Source organism: Coregonus lavaretus (assembly GCF_964263955.1).
Source record: "Coregonus lavaretus genome assembly, chromosome: 4".
NCBI lineage: Eukaryota > Metazoa > Chordata > Actinopteri > Salmoniformes > Salmonidae > Coregonus > Coregonus lavaretus.
In genome coordinates this window covers 23,414,153-23,426,027 of record NC_139991.1, presented here as the reverse complement: position 1 = coordinate 23,426,027, position 11,875 = coordinate 23,414,153, and the positions used below count along the sequence as shown (strand labels likewise).

The 11,875-nt window shown below is 45.7% G+C and overlaps 1 pseudogene across 1 annotated transcript; it reads right to left on the bottom strand.

Annotated features, from left to right (window-relative positions):
- Positions 1–452: 452 nt before the first annotated feature.
- On the bottom strand, positions 453–11,594 carry LOC311128593 (2-hydroxyacyl-CoA lyase 1-like; annotated as a pseudogene). The gene is made up of 9 exons: positions 11,587–11,594; positions 4,725–4,805; positions 4,493–4,565; positions 4,227–4,304; positions 3,956–4,050; positions 3,544–3,656; positions 2,802–2,937; positions 2,349–2,454; positions 453–578 (listed from the first exon to the last, which is right to left on the bottom strand). The product of its transcript is annotated as a 2-hydroxyacyl-CoA lyase 1-like (transcript).
- Positions 11,595–11,875: the final 281 nt, after the last annotated feature.

Sequence of the window (11,875 nt, the reverse complement as noted above, 5' to 3'; positions counted from 1 at the left end):
GGCTTTCTAGTTTTCCTGAGACCTGCCAGTCTGTCCACATCCAGGGTTCTGTCGCTGCCCAGCCTCACTACAGTCAAAGCTCATGTGGCCCGGAGAAAAGCACTTGACGCACAGCTGGTGCATCTGACAGTGAGCTTTGGTCCAGTGATTAGTGCTTCCACAGTCAGCGCACTCATGCTGACGTTTGTGGAACTGTTTACGGGGCCCTCTACATTTAACATGTTTAAGTCATTTAGCAGACGCTCTTATCCAGAGCGACTTACAGTTAGTGCATACGTAACTTTTTTTTTTTCATACCCCCCGTGGGAATCGAACCCACAACCCTGGCGTTGCAAACACCATGCTCTACGAACTGAGCCGGCCATTCCCTCCACTACCCTAGGCGACGCTGGTCCAATTGTGCGCCGCCCCATGGGTCTCCCGGTCGCGGCCGGCTACGACAGAGCCTGGATTCAAACCAGGATCTCCAGTCCCCCAGGACTGTGTTGTGTTACCTGCTTGACAATAGTATTGATGTCCCCCAGGAGAGCAGCAGCAGGTTGCACGTTGTTCCCCATCTCCTCAGCACACAGATCAACCTTGACATTGACCTTGACATAAATAACGTATGTGGAACGTTACTACAACATACCAGCAACGACACGACAGGAAGAGCGCCGTGCGTGACACATGTAACAGCAGCTGGAGGAGTGGCCAAACCTCAAGCTAAACACAACAGAAATAACCAGGCACCACCACATAATGCTAAGGCTGACACACACACGTTCCCTTTTATAAACCGGGTGACTCGAGCCCTGAATGCTGATTGGCTGAAAGCTGTGGTATATCTGACCGTATAACATGGGTCACGTTGAGGGAGGAGGTCAGAGACCTGGCCGTGTTGTGCCAGGATAACAACCTCTCCCTCAACGTGACCAAGACAAAGGAGATGATTGTGGACTACAGGAAAAAAAAGAGGACTGAGCACGCCCCCATTCTCATCGACGGGGCTGTAGTGGAACAGGTTGAGAGCTTCAAGTTCCTTGGTGTCCACATCACCAACGAACTATCATGGTCCAAACACACCAAGACAGTCGTGAAGAGGGCACGACAAAGCCTATTCCCCCTCAGGAGATTGAAAAGATTTGGCATGGGTCCTCAGATCCTCAAAAAATTATACAGCTGCACCATCGAGAGCATCCTGACTGGTTGCATCACCGCCTGGTATGGCAACTGCTTGGCCTCCGACCGCAAGGCACTAAAGAGGGTAGTGTGTACGGCCCAGTACATCACTGGGGCCAAGTTTCCTGCCATCCAGGACCTCTATACCAGGCGGTGTCAGAGGAAGGCCCTCAAAATTGTCAAAGACTCCAGCCACCCTAGTCATAGACTGCAAGCGGTACCGGAGTGCCAAGTCTAGGTCCAAAAGACTTCTCAACAGCTTCTACCCCCAAGCCTTAAGACTCCTGAACAGCTAATCATGGCTACCCGGACTATTTGCACTGCCCCCCCACCCCATCCTTTTACGCTGCTGCTACTCTGTTAATTATTTATGCATAGTCACTTTAACTCTACCCACATGTACATATTACTTCAACTACCTCAACTAGCCGGTGCCCCCGCACATTGACTCTGCACCGGTACCCCCCTGTATATATAGCCTCCCTACTGTTATTTTATTTTACTTCTGCTCTTTTTTTCGCAACACTTTTTTTGTTGTTGTTTTATTTTTACTTTTTTGTTTAAAATAAATGCACTGTTGGTTAAGGGCTGTAAGTAAGCATTTCACTGTAATGTCTGCACCTGTTGTATTACGGCGCATGTGGCCAATAAAATTTGATTTGATTTGATTTGAAATTTATTTTGACTGTTCAAATTACGTTGGTAACCAGTTTATAATAGCAATAAGGCACCTCTGGGGTTTGTGGTATAGGGCCAATATACCACGGCTAAGGGCTGTATCGTCAAGGCACTCTGCGTTGCATCGTGCTTAAGAACAGCCCCTAGACGTGGTATATTGGCCATATACCACACCCCCTCGGGCCTTATTGCTTAAATATAGATGTACTGTACAGCACTAAGACAGCCATGACATTATTTGGAGAGACCACAAAGACTTATAGAGAAGCTATATAATTGATAGACTAAATCCAATAGACTGAGTCAAATACCTTTATACCTGGTTACAATTAAATGTAGTTCACTATGAAATGACCTGTGACTAGGGTTGCAAAATTACAGTTACTTTCCCCAAATTCCCAGAAATCCCTGTTGGAAGATTCCAGAAATCAGAACGGAATAAGCAGAAAATCTGGAATCCGAAAAAAAGAAGGAAAAAAAAGAAACCCTACTGGTGACCTTTGACCTAGCTGGATGACCTTTACTTGGGTGTCAAACCTGGGGGGAAGGCCAAAGTGCAGGATCCAGTTGAGTCTGGCACCAAGTAGGACCACAACATCAGACTGGAGCAGAGCTCTGCAGTCCCCACCAAGACCATAGAACCAGGAGGATAGGAAGAGGAGGAGGAGGAGGAAGAGAGGAGGAGGAGGATAGGAAGAGAGGAGGAGGAGGATAGGAAGAGAGGAGGAGGAGAGCAGGGACAAAACAAAATGTAATGAAAAGAGGCTAGTTATAGGAGTAGTGTAGTTGTTTGATTGACACCAGTTTACATTGACATGACCTGGCCAGGAGAGACTAGTTATAGATAGGGATTTCAGGAGTTTCGTGGTCCGTTCAAATGGTCAGGGAAATTCTTGGTCCTACTTATACAGTCAATGGTCTGTACATGAATATGATGCCAGCTGAGAGAAGGAGAGGCTGACCTGGAGCGGGCAGCAGCAACACAGTTGGGGTGATCGTCAGGCAGCACCCCTTTACCCATGGGGGTGGGCAGGAAGGGCAGGTCACACCCCTCCACCAGCTCCTTCAGAGCCCCCTCTGCTCTTCAATGGGCTGCACCTGCAGAGGGACACAGACAGAGGGCACTGCCACACGGATTTCAACAGACTGGTCTTCACAACTGGGATGCATTCAGCTGAGCAAAACGTTGTGCAACGTTCAGATAGAAATATAGCATGTAGAACGAACGTGCCTCTCAGACAGGTAGAATGAGAAATCATGTCAACAACATTTGTCGACTGAACGTGGCCCAGTTTTCAACTGAACCGTGGTACAGTGCTATATGTGTTACAGTGCGTCTCAGCTGGCTATTGATCTCTCTTGGACAGACGCACGTAACATAACTGGAAGTAGCGTCTGTCAACAGAATGGGATGTGACAACTTTGTTCCGGTACGCTGATTTTTCACCACTAATCATTTGGACAAATCCCGATTTCGCAGGTGCTCGCATCTTTTCAATTTCAGAACGGGAGGGGACATTTGGCCCATAAACTTGCCGGAAACTTGCAGAGAGTTTCCGTTTAGGGGGGTGGAGAGTTCGCAAGTGGCGTTAGTATCTTTCTCTTAACATCTCCCCAGACCTTATCCAAGTATCTGACGCAATTATGCAAGATTTTAGTTCTGTTTCCCCCAGATTATCTGGCTATTAAAAAAGCAATGCCTACCTTTGCCAATGATGAGTAAAGTCCGTTTGGCTCCTTTCAGGACCGCCAGTGCTTCTGTGATCACCATATGGTCAGCCATACTCACAGGAGGAGGTGGACTACAGGGCACCTCTCTGACAAAGGAAATAATAAATAATAGGTCAAACATTAAACATGTTACCTAGCAACTTTATTGCATATGTAAATAAACCATGAAGGTCTATCGAGGCTTATTGCTATTCTCTGATGAGAATATTTTGATATAGTGCTATATTTTCTAAGTAATTTAATTTCTGGTTCACTTCAGACGTTAAAAGGTATAACAAGATAAAATAAAAATGACTACGGTGATGTGAATTCAGAGGTATACATATTCAACAGTAACACATTAGTATACATTTTAAATGGATGAAAGACAGTGATGGCCACTAACCTGGCTCTGCTCCTGTCCAATTTAGCATTGACCATGTCCCCAGATATGTCTACGTATACAGCACCTGGACGTCCATACATGCTAGTGCGTGCTGCCTTAGACATACCAAACACCCTTAAATTCAGATCAATTAAGGCTGTGCTGTGCTCTTATGAAGCAGTTAAGGTACCTTGCTAAGCTGGAAAATTAGAGGTCAGAAAAAAGACAATTGCAGGTGATACCAAATGATATGAAGAGGACTACACAGAGGGAGTCAGAGTAGACTGTATACCTTCTCTACCACTGAGGAGATCATATCCAGACTGCTAGACCTAGCAGAGAACTTACTGTACAATCTGCATGCCTCCACCTGACAGAGAAAGAGGACCACAAATAACAAATTATTTCCTCTTTCAGCAATTAAACTGCTAGGGCCAGTTTCCCAGACAGAGATTCTCTATTGAGTTTGCTTTTTAGGCCATGACTAGGCTTAATCTGTGTCCTGGGAAACAACCCCCTAATGTTCAAAAGTCATAAATATCATGGTTCAATCGGTACCTGTGGAAACTCTTGAAACGCCCCAGTGGTCTCTTGGTTTTGATCGGAGGAGCCTCCAATAACAATCACAGGCCTACAGAGAGAGAGGTATCACACAATGACATCAACTGACAATCTGAGATAGTTTGGAGTCCTCAGATCATTTTTTGCAGTGTGCGGATAGCATCCCTTCTTTTGAAAGGACCACTGAACATGAGTAGTAGGGTCTTCTGTTTGTGGAGTTCTAGCATACCAGCAGTTCATGTTAGCGTTGGCCATTCCACCAAGTGCATGGATGAGTCCCGGTCCAGACACAACCAGACACGCACCTGGACTGGAGAGGAACAGACAGACAGAGGGACAGACAGGAAGACAGGCAGACAGACACACAAAGGGTCAGACAGACAGGCAGACATAATTAGCAATGCAAAAAAGCTATGAAACTGACCCTCACACACTACACGCTCCTGTAGTCTATGTACGGGTAGTTAATATCACATGATTTGGGGAGAGCTGGTTTAGTAATAAAAAGGTGGCTTATGGCTTGTTCATTGCGCATTCCCACATACTTGATTCCTGAGGCTTGAGCTGCCTTAGCTACTTCAATGACTGGAACACCAACTATTCCAAACATATATTCTACATTCTGTAGAGAGTTACATGTAGATACAGTATATTTACCTTTTTTTAAACATTTTTAGTCATTTAGCAGACGCTCTTATCCAGAGCGATTTACAGTTAGTGAGTGCATACATTTTCATACTGAATTGTATATGAATTGTTACAATGTAGTTTAGATTTTCTTTGCATTGACACACACATTGGCATGCATCAACAAGGGTGTTAACATATACTATTCCACATAAACATCTAAATGTTTTTCTACAACAATATTAATAGTTAGCTATACCAGTGCAATGACCTATGGCACACTTTCACAACTCATAGTGTTACATTCTCACTGCCAAGGACATGATCAGCGACTAATATATTATTAGCAACACGGTTACACAGTATAACACTGTTTTATATATATTGCACACACTTCACCTGAGCTTTTAGTGCCTCTGCAATGAGCTGAGCCCCAGTCACATCTTCCATTATTATTGTCGAGAAATCTGTTCAAAGTGCAAACGCGGTTAGCAATGATTTCTTGGACTTGTTGTTCAGTAGCTTATAAATCGTGTTTAGATCTCTTGCAAATCATTAGTTTTGTCTGCTTTCCAGCATGCATTACATGAGTAGCTTTTTCTTCTTCAGTGGGGTTTATAGGCAGTTGGCATCCAACGTTATGGTGCATTACTGCCCCCTATTGTACAGAAGTGTGGACATGAGCCGTGCAATAGCAGTCATGAATATTTAATAAACTAGTAGCATTTTTCTTTTTTTATTGCAAGAAATACATAATAAGCCCTCATTATGTGTTTATAACTGCACTTTACTTAACACTTAACTCAGTTAAGTCATTATGAGTGTATGACAGTATGAAAAAAAAAATGTATGCACACACTAACTGTAAGTCGCTCTGGATAAGAGCTTCTGCTAAATGACTAAAATGTAAAATGTAAATGACTTGAGTGTATGCATTATAGATATAGGCTTCATAGAAAGTGTTACAAATGTTCTCCTGTCATCTTATAGGAGATCCATTCATGGATTTAGTTATGGCTTGAGAATGTGACTGGTCTACGGAGTTCTCCTTTATGTCTGTCTTTATATGTGACAACAACTTTTCTGTATTATGTGTATTTCCACAATCAATAATCATAAACGGTACTTCACTATGAATACTTTTGACTATGTGGTTTGAAGTACTTTACCGTTATCTTGCACATACATGAAGACTACTATAGACAGAAATCAATGCAGTAATGTTTTATTAAATAAAGGCTCTGATTAAAATATCATATTAATAAAATCAGGCATTTGGCTAATTCTTCTTCCCAGAAGCTCCTGTGAATGGTTTGGAGATGGCTCTGGAGAGAGCGTGTAACACCCTGACTATGAGTGGGCGTTTACGGGACTGGGACTCCTGGGGAGCAGGGGCCGGTGTGGTTGTCAGGTCCTCCTTGGGTGGGGAAGTGGATGGAACCTCTGGAACCTCACACTCAGCATCTGTCATGAGAACATTTCATAATCAGAAAATGAATGTGTGTGTTTGTGTCTGTCCGTCTGTCCGTCTGCCTGTCCGTCTGTCTGCCTGTCTGCCTGTCTGTCCGTCTGCCTGTCTGTCCGTCTGTATGCCTGTCTGCCTGTCTGTCTGTCTGTCTGTCTGTCCGTCAGTCTGTCTGTCTGTCTGCCTGCCTGCCTGTCCGTCTGCCTGTCCGTCTGTCTGTCTGCCTGTTTGCCTGTCTTTTTGTCTGCCTGTATGTCTGTCTGCCCGTCCGTCTGCCTGTCAGTCTGCCTGTCTGTCTGCATGTCTGTCCGTCGGTCTGCCTGTATCTGTTGTCACTGTTTTAACAAGCTTGTCATAGGGTGATACATCAATATGACATTATCGATGCTTATCACTTACCCTGTGAAATATGAGTCTCTCTGAGATGTTTGGTAGGCAGCGCATCCTGTTCAGGGTGTCTCTTCGGTTCCCCTTTTGTCTTGAACAGCTGTTGACAAAACACATCAGGACAACTGAGCCTGTGTAAAATACAGAGTGTGCATCCTAAAAGGCACCCTATTCGCTACGTAAGGCACTACTTTTGACAAGGGCCCAGAGAGCTCTGGTAAAAAGTCGTGCACTATATAGGGAATAGGGTGCCATTTGGGACTCTCCCATGTGTATTAGGATTGCATTACAGCGTCCTCACTCAACCTCCTAAAGACAATGACAACAGTTTTGTTCTAATGCTGAGAGACAATAGGGGTGTAGTGAATCTGTAGGGTAAATTTCAGCCCTGCCTTACAGAGGTAATCTCAAAACACAGAGCACCCTACCTTAATCATGATCTTTGGAAACTTATGCATTTTCGGTAGGAAACGCCACTTCCTGTTCTTCTTAGTCTCTTCCCCTCTGGCAGAGGGAAGACGGGCCATGCCGTCAGCCTTTACATCAGCCGGGCTAAGGCTCCTGGCAGGGAATTCCTCAGTAGCATTAAGGTCAGCTACAACACCATGAGTGATGTCACTTGTGGCATTGCTGGTGTCTGAGTGAGAAGAGCACGCTAGTGTGACCGACCTGTGTACAATAACTGGGAGAAGAGGACGCAGCCATTGAAGTCAGTCACTGCATCCCAAATGGCATTCTCTTCACTTTATAGTGCACTACTTTTGACCAGGGCCCATAGGGTCTGGTCAAAAGTAGTGCACTAAATATGGAAGAAGGTGCCATTTTGGACACAACCAGTGAATTTCACATCATAAAACGCAATGTATTGAGCATCATGTTACAATTAAGTCCTATGCAGATGAAAATAGGTACTTTCACTTACCATCCTCCATTGTAGACTTGGACACATAAGTCAGGCTGTCCATCACCACGTCTGTCATCAACTTGATGACCTGATCCAAAACCATTTCAGCCGATGGTGGCATAGGCCTTCCCATACACTGCCCCAGGAGTCTCCTAACAGAAGTCTGGGCAAAGTTGTAAATGAGCTCTGAGGCATCGTCCTTTGACAGCTTCCTCAGGGCTGGTTTAGGCAGCGCTGGTTGAGAGAGGCTTCTGTGGCCAACCATGGATTGAAGCTGGCGGTTTATGGTTATCTCCTGAATGAGACCATGGACCTTTGCGATCAGGTTGCCAGATGCACCTTGAAGGGCTTCAACTGACAGGAGCCTATCCAGATGTTCTTCTGCTGAAGTCATCTCTGGGTCGTCCGTCTTCAATGTGTCCATTATAGTTTTCACTATGATATTGGTGTCAGATATGTTTATTTCTTGTTGGCTCACAAGCGTTGACCGTGAACCTGTCTCGTCCATTGCGATAGAGGTATGGGATTCTGTCCTTGTGATTTCATCGGCAGCGCTCATGTCAGGCAACTGGTCAAGGCTCTCCAGTACAGAGTCTAACATGTTAGTGGCTATCAGACACTCCTCACTTGCAATCTGCCCAACAGATGAACTCTCAGAGTTGGCCACTCTACACTTGATCACATTTAGGATCAAGCTGAGCGTCTTCTTTGCAGTTTTGCTAAAGCCTTCTTGGCTGACTGCCACTGTTACGTCTTTTAGAGCCACAAGAGGTTTGCAACTTTCACTCAATCCACTGCCGTGGAGAGGAGAGGCTCTCTTCAAACTGTTGTTGCTCACAACTGACATACTCCTGGTGGGCAGAGTGACATCCTCACTGCATGTGTCAATTATATGGTGGTCTGTTGAAGAGCCACTCGAAGACACAAGGGCTTTAGACCTTTTAGCCAAACAGACTTTTGACAAAGGCTTCTCACTTCTCACAGACGGAGGGCGGCTCCTGTCCTCAACAAGAGCAGTGTCAGCGGACTTAGAATGTCTGAGTGTCTCCACAGGGGCGGAGTCCAGCACATATTTGGCTGTGGTGACTGACACTGGTGGAAAAGAGAAAAAGATGTTCAGTCTATCCTTTACTCTGTGGTACATGGTTTGAGCAGCATCCAATAAGTTGTCAAAGACAACTCTGGGTTTGAGCTGGAACTCCAGCTTTTTCTCTCCTAGTGGGAAGGAGTCTGCGTCGTCCACAGTGTACTGGGATACACTTTCAAGGTCTTGCATGATAATATTTACTATATCTTCGGCTGTAGAAACCGCATGGTGTGAGAAGGTGGTGCTAGGCATGCTCTGTAGCAAAGAATGGCTGGCTTTGCTAGCAGCTCTGAGAATGGTCTCACTCACAATGTGTTTGGCCTTAGCTCGGAACTCAGCACTGTGAAAGCTCTGGATGGAAATGTTAGAGGTTCTGCTGGCTGCACTAAGAGATCGCGTGAGTGTGGCAATCTCGGCTGATGTCACATCACTCGAAATGGTGAGGTCCTCCAATTTCGAAATTATCGAGTCCAACTTCTGGTTGAAGTCGAAGGATGAATTTGACGTGCTCTCCCCAACGGAAGCGGAGCAGTCTTCCTTTGAAGTGTCCACCCTCAGCACCGAGATCACCTGTTTGATTACCCCTTTAGTGCAGGTGTCGAGGGTGAGCTGGTAGGCTGAGGCTGGGGACTTAGAAGGGTCTTACTGTCTGTCTTCTGTACAGGAGACACTGCCAAAGTGGCCTCAGTTACAGGAGATTCCTGCACAGTGGCCTCAGTTACAAGTAGTCCAGTTGCAGAAAGCTCGATTTGCACAGGAGTATTTTTTCCCTCAGTGAGATGGTGGGAGGTGAACAGCTTCCTTAGTTTGTCCAGGGTTTTGGTATAAATCTTCTGGGAACCTGAACTCACTTCCACCCAGAACATTTTGCGACCTGATTTCGTACGCATGGAGGCCTTATTGACCTCAGATACCTCATGCAGGTCGGAAATAATTCCACCAAAGAGATCAGAGGATGCCTCCTCAATATTCTCTGAGGAAACATGGACAGATAGGATTTCCGACAGTTTCCCACAAGTGTCGGTTTTATCCAGCGCAGCAGTATATGTCACAGCTGCATCCTGAATGACCTGAGTGATGCATTGCTCAGCTTTGACAATATACTCCTCCACTGGTTGACCATGGAGGATGTCAACTTTATATTGTCGAGGTGGACATCTCTGGGTGCTTTATCACAGCAGCCTCCTCCAAAATGGCCGACGGGCCCTGGAGGATGTCAGAGATATCCATGTCCTCAATGGTCTCTACCAGAGACGATAGTAGGTCTCTGGCTGCCAGGTTGGTAGGTCTCTGGTTCTCAAGCTCTGTTTTGATTGCTTGACAGGCAGTTGCCAGAGCAACAACAGAGCGAGAACACAACTGCTTCAAGGTGGAGTCAGAAAAAGATGATGACAGATCTGTCATGGACATGGTGGAGAGTTGACTCTCAGAGACAAATGGGCTGAGTTTGACAGACACCTGTCTGACCAAGTCCCCAGCAAGAGCTCTCATATCTATTGCTCCACTAGCTGAGTTGTGGGAGCAGGCACTCTGTGGCCTTGACCGGTTCCTGTTATCCAAAAATCCTGTTATCCAAAAAACCTCAAGTACAAGATCCACAACATCGGATGACACTTCTGTCACTCTGTTGTCGGACAGAAATGTACTTGGATGAATGGTGCCTGCATTCACAGTCCAGTCGCAAATGGAGTTGTTGGACTGACTCTGGACTAGTGGAACTAGACAGGTTTCACTTGGACCTTGGCCAAAGAGCTCTGCCATTTTGAGCAGAACTGATCTTAAGACCTTTGACTTGGAAATGTTCAGCAGTGGGTCGTTGTTGGACAGTCTGGTGGATGGTCTGCTAGCCGATCTGTGAACCACTAGGCTTTGTATTTCTGCCGAAATGGCAGTTAGAAAATAGGTCAAGGGGCTGGACGCTCTCCCCTCATTTCCTCCGTTGGCTTTAGCCTTGATGATGCTATCTATGATGATGACTATGACCTGTCCAGCCAGAGGACCCAAGATGGCCTCAAGCTCCCTCTCTAACTCAAGGGGAGACTTGTGGCCGAGCGCAATATGCTCTATGGCATGGGAATACATCTTAGAAGTCGCCATGCTTAGCATCTCTTGGGCAAACTGTTGACTTGCTGAGATACTTCCAGTCAGCAGAACTAGAGTTCCCTGACTGACACTTCGCATTAGCTCAGCCAATCTGGAGTTGAGAAGGTTTATAACCAACTCGACAATACCCATCATAAACTTGCCGTCCGTTGACATTTTGCTAGGTCTGTATTTCTCCTGTCTACTCCGTTTGGGCAGCGGTACGATGTCACCCTGCGACTGGCCGCTCTGGACCATGTCGAAGACAGAGTCCTCAGAGATGCCAAACACAGATCTCAGTGGTGCTGAGTGTTGTCTGTGTCTCATCTCTCTATCGCCACCCTCAGGTGAGGAGACATATCGCTCTTCGTTCTCACTTAGCAAAGAGGTCATGGACCTGCAGAATGCACAACATAAATGAATAGTATATGGTAACAAAATAAAAAATATGATCCAAGAATTTGGGACACAAACTCAACCTTGTTATTATTATTCAAAGGAAGCATTGTGAACCATCTCAAACCACACTCAGAGCAAACATTAACATTCAGAGTAAACGTTGCCTAGCACCACGAGTGGTTGTGTAGTATCTAAGTAGTATTTCTCACTAAGTGGATCTGGAATGGATATTTGTACCTATAACAGGAAATACCTGCAAAAAGAGGAGGGGATAGAGCTAGGTATCTGTGAGAGGAGGGGATAGGGCTAGATACCTGTGAGAGGAGGGGATAGGGCTAGGTACCTGTGAGAGGAGGGGATAGGGCTAGGTACCTGTGAGAGGAGGGGATAGGGCTAGGTACCTGTGAGAGGCGTGGATAGGGGTAGGTA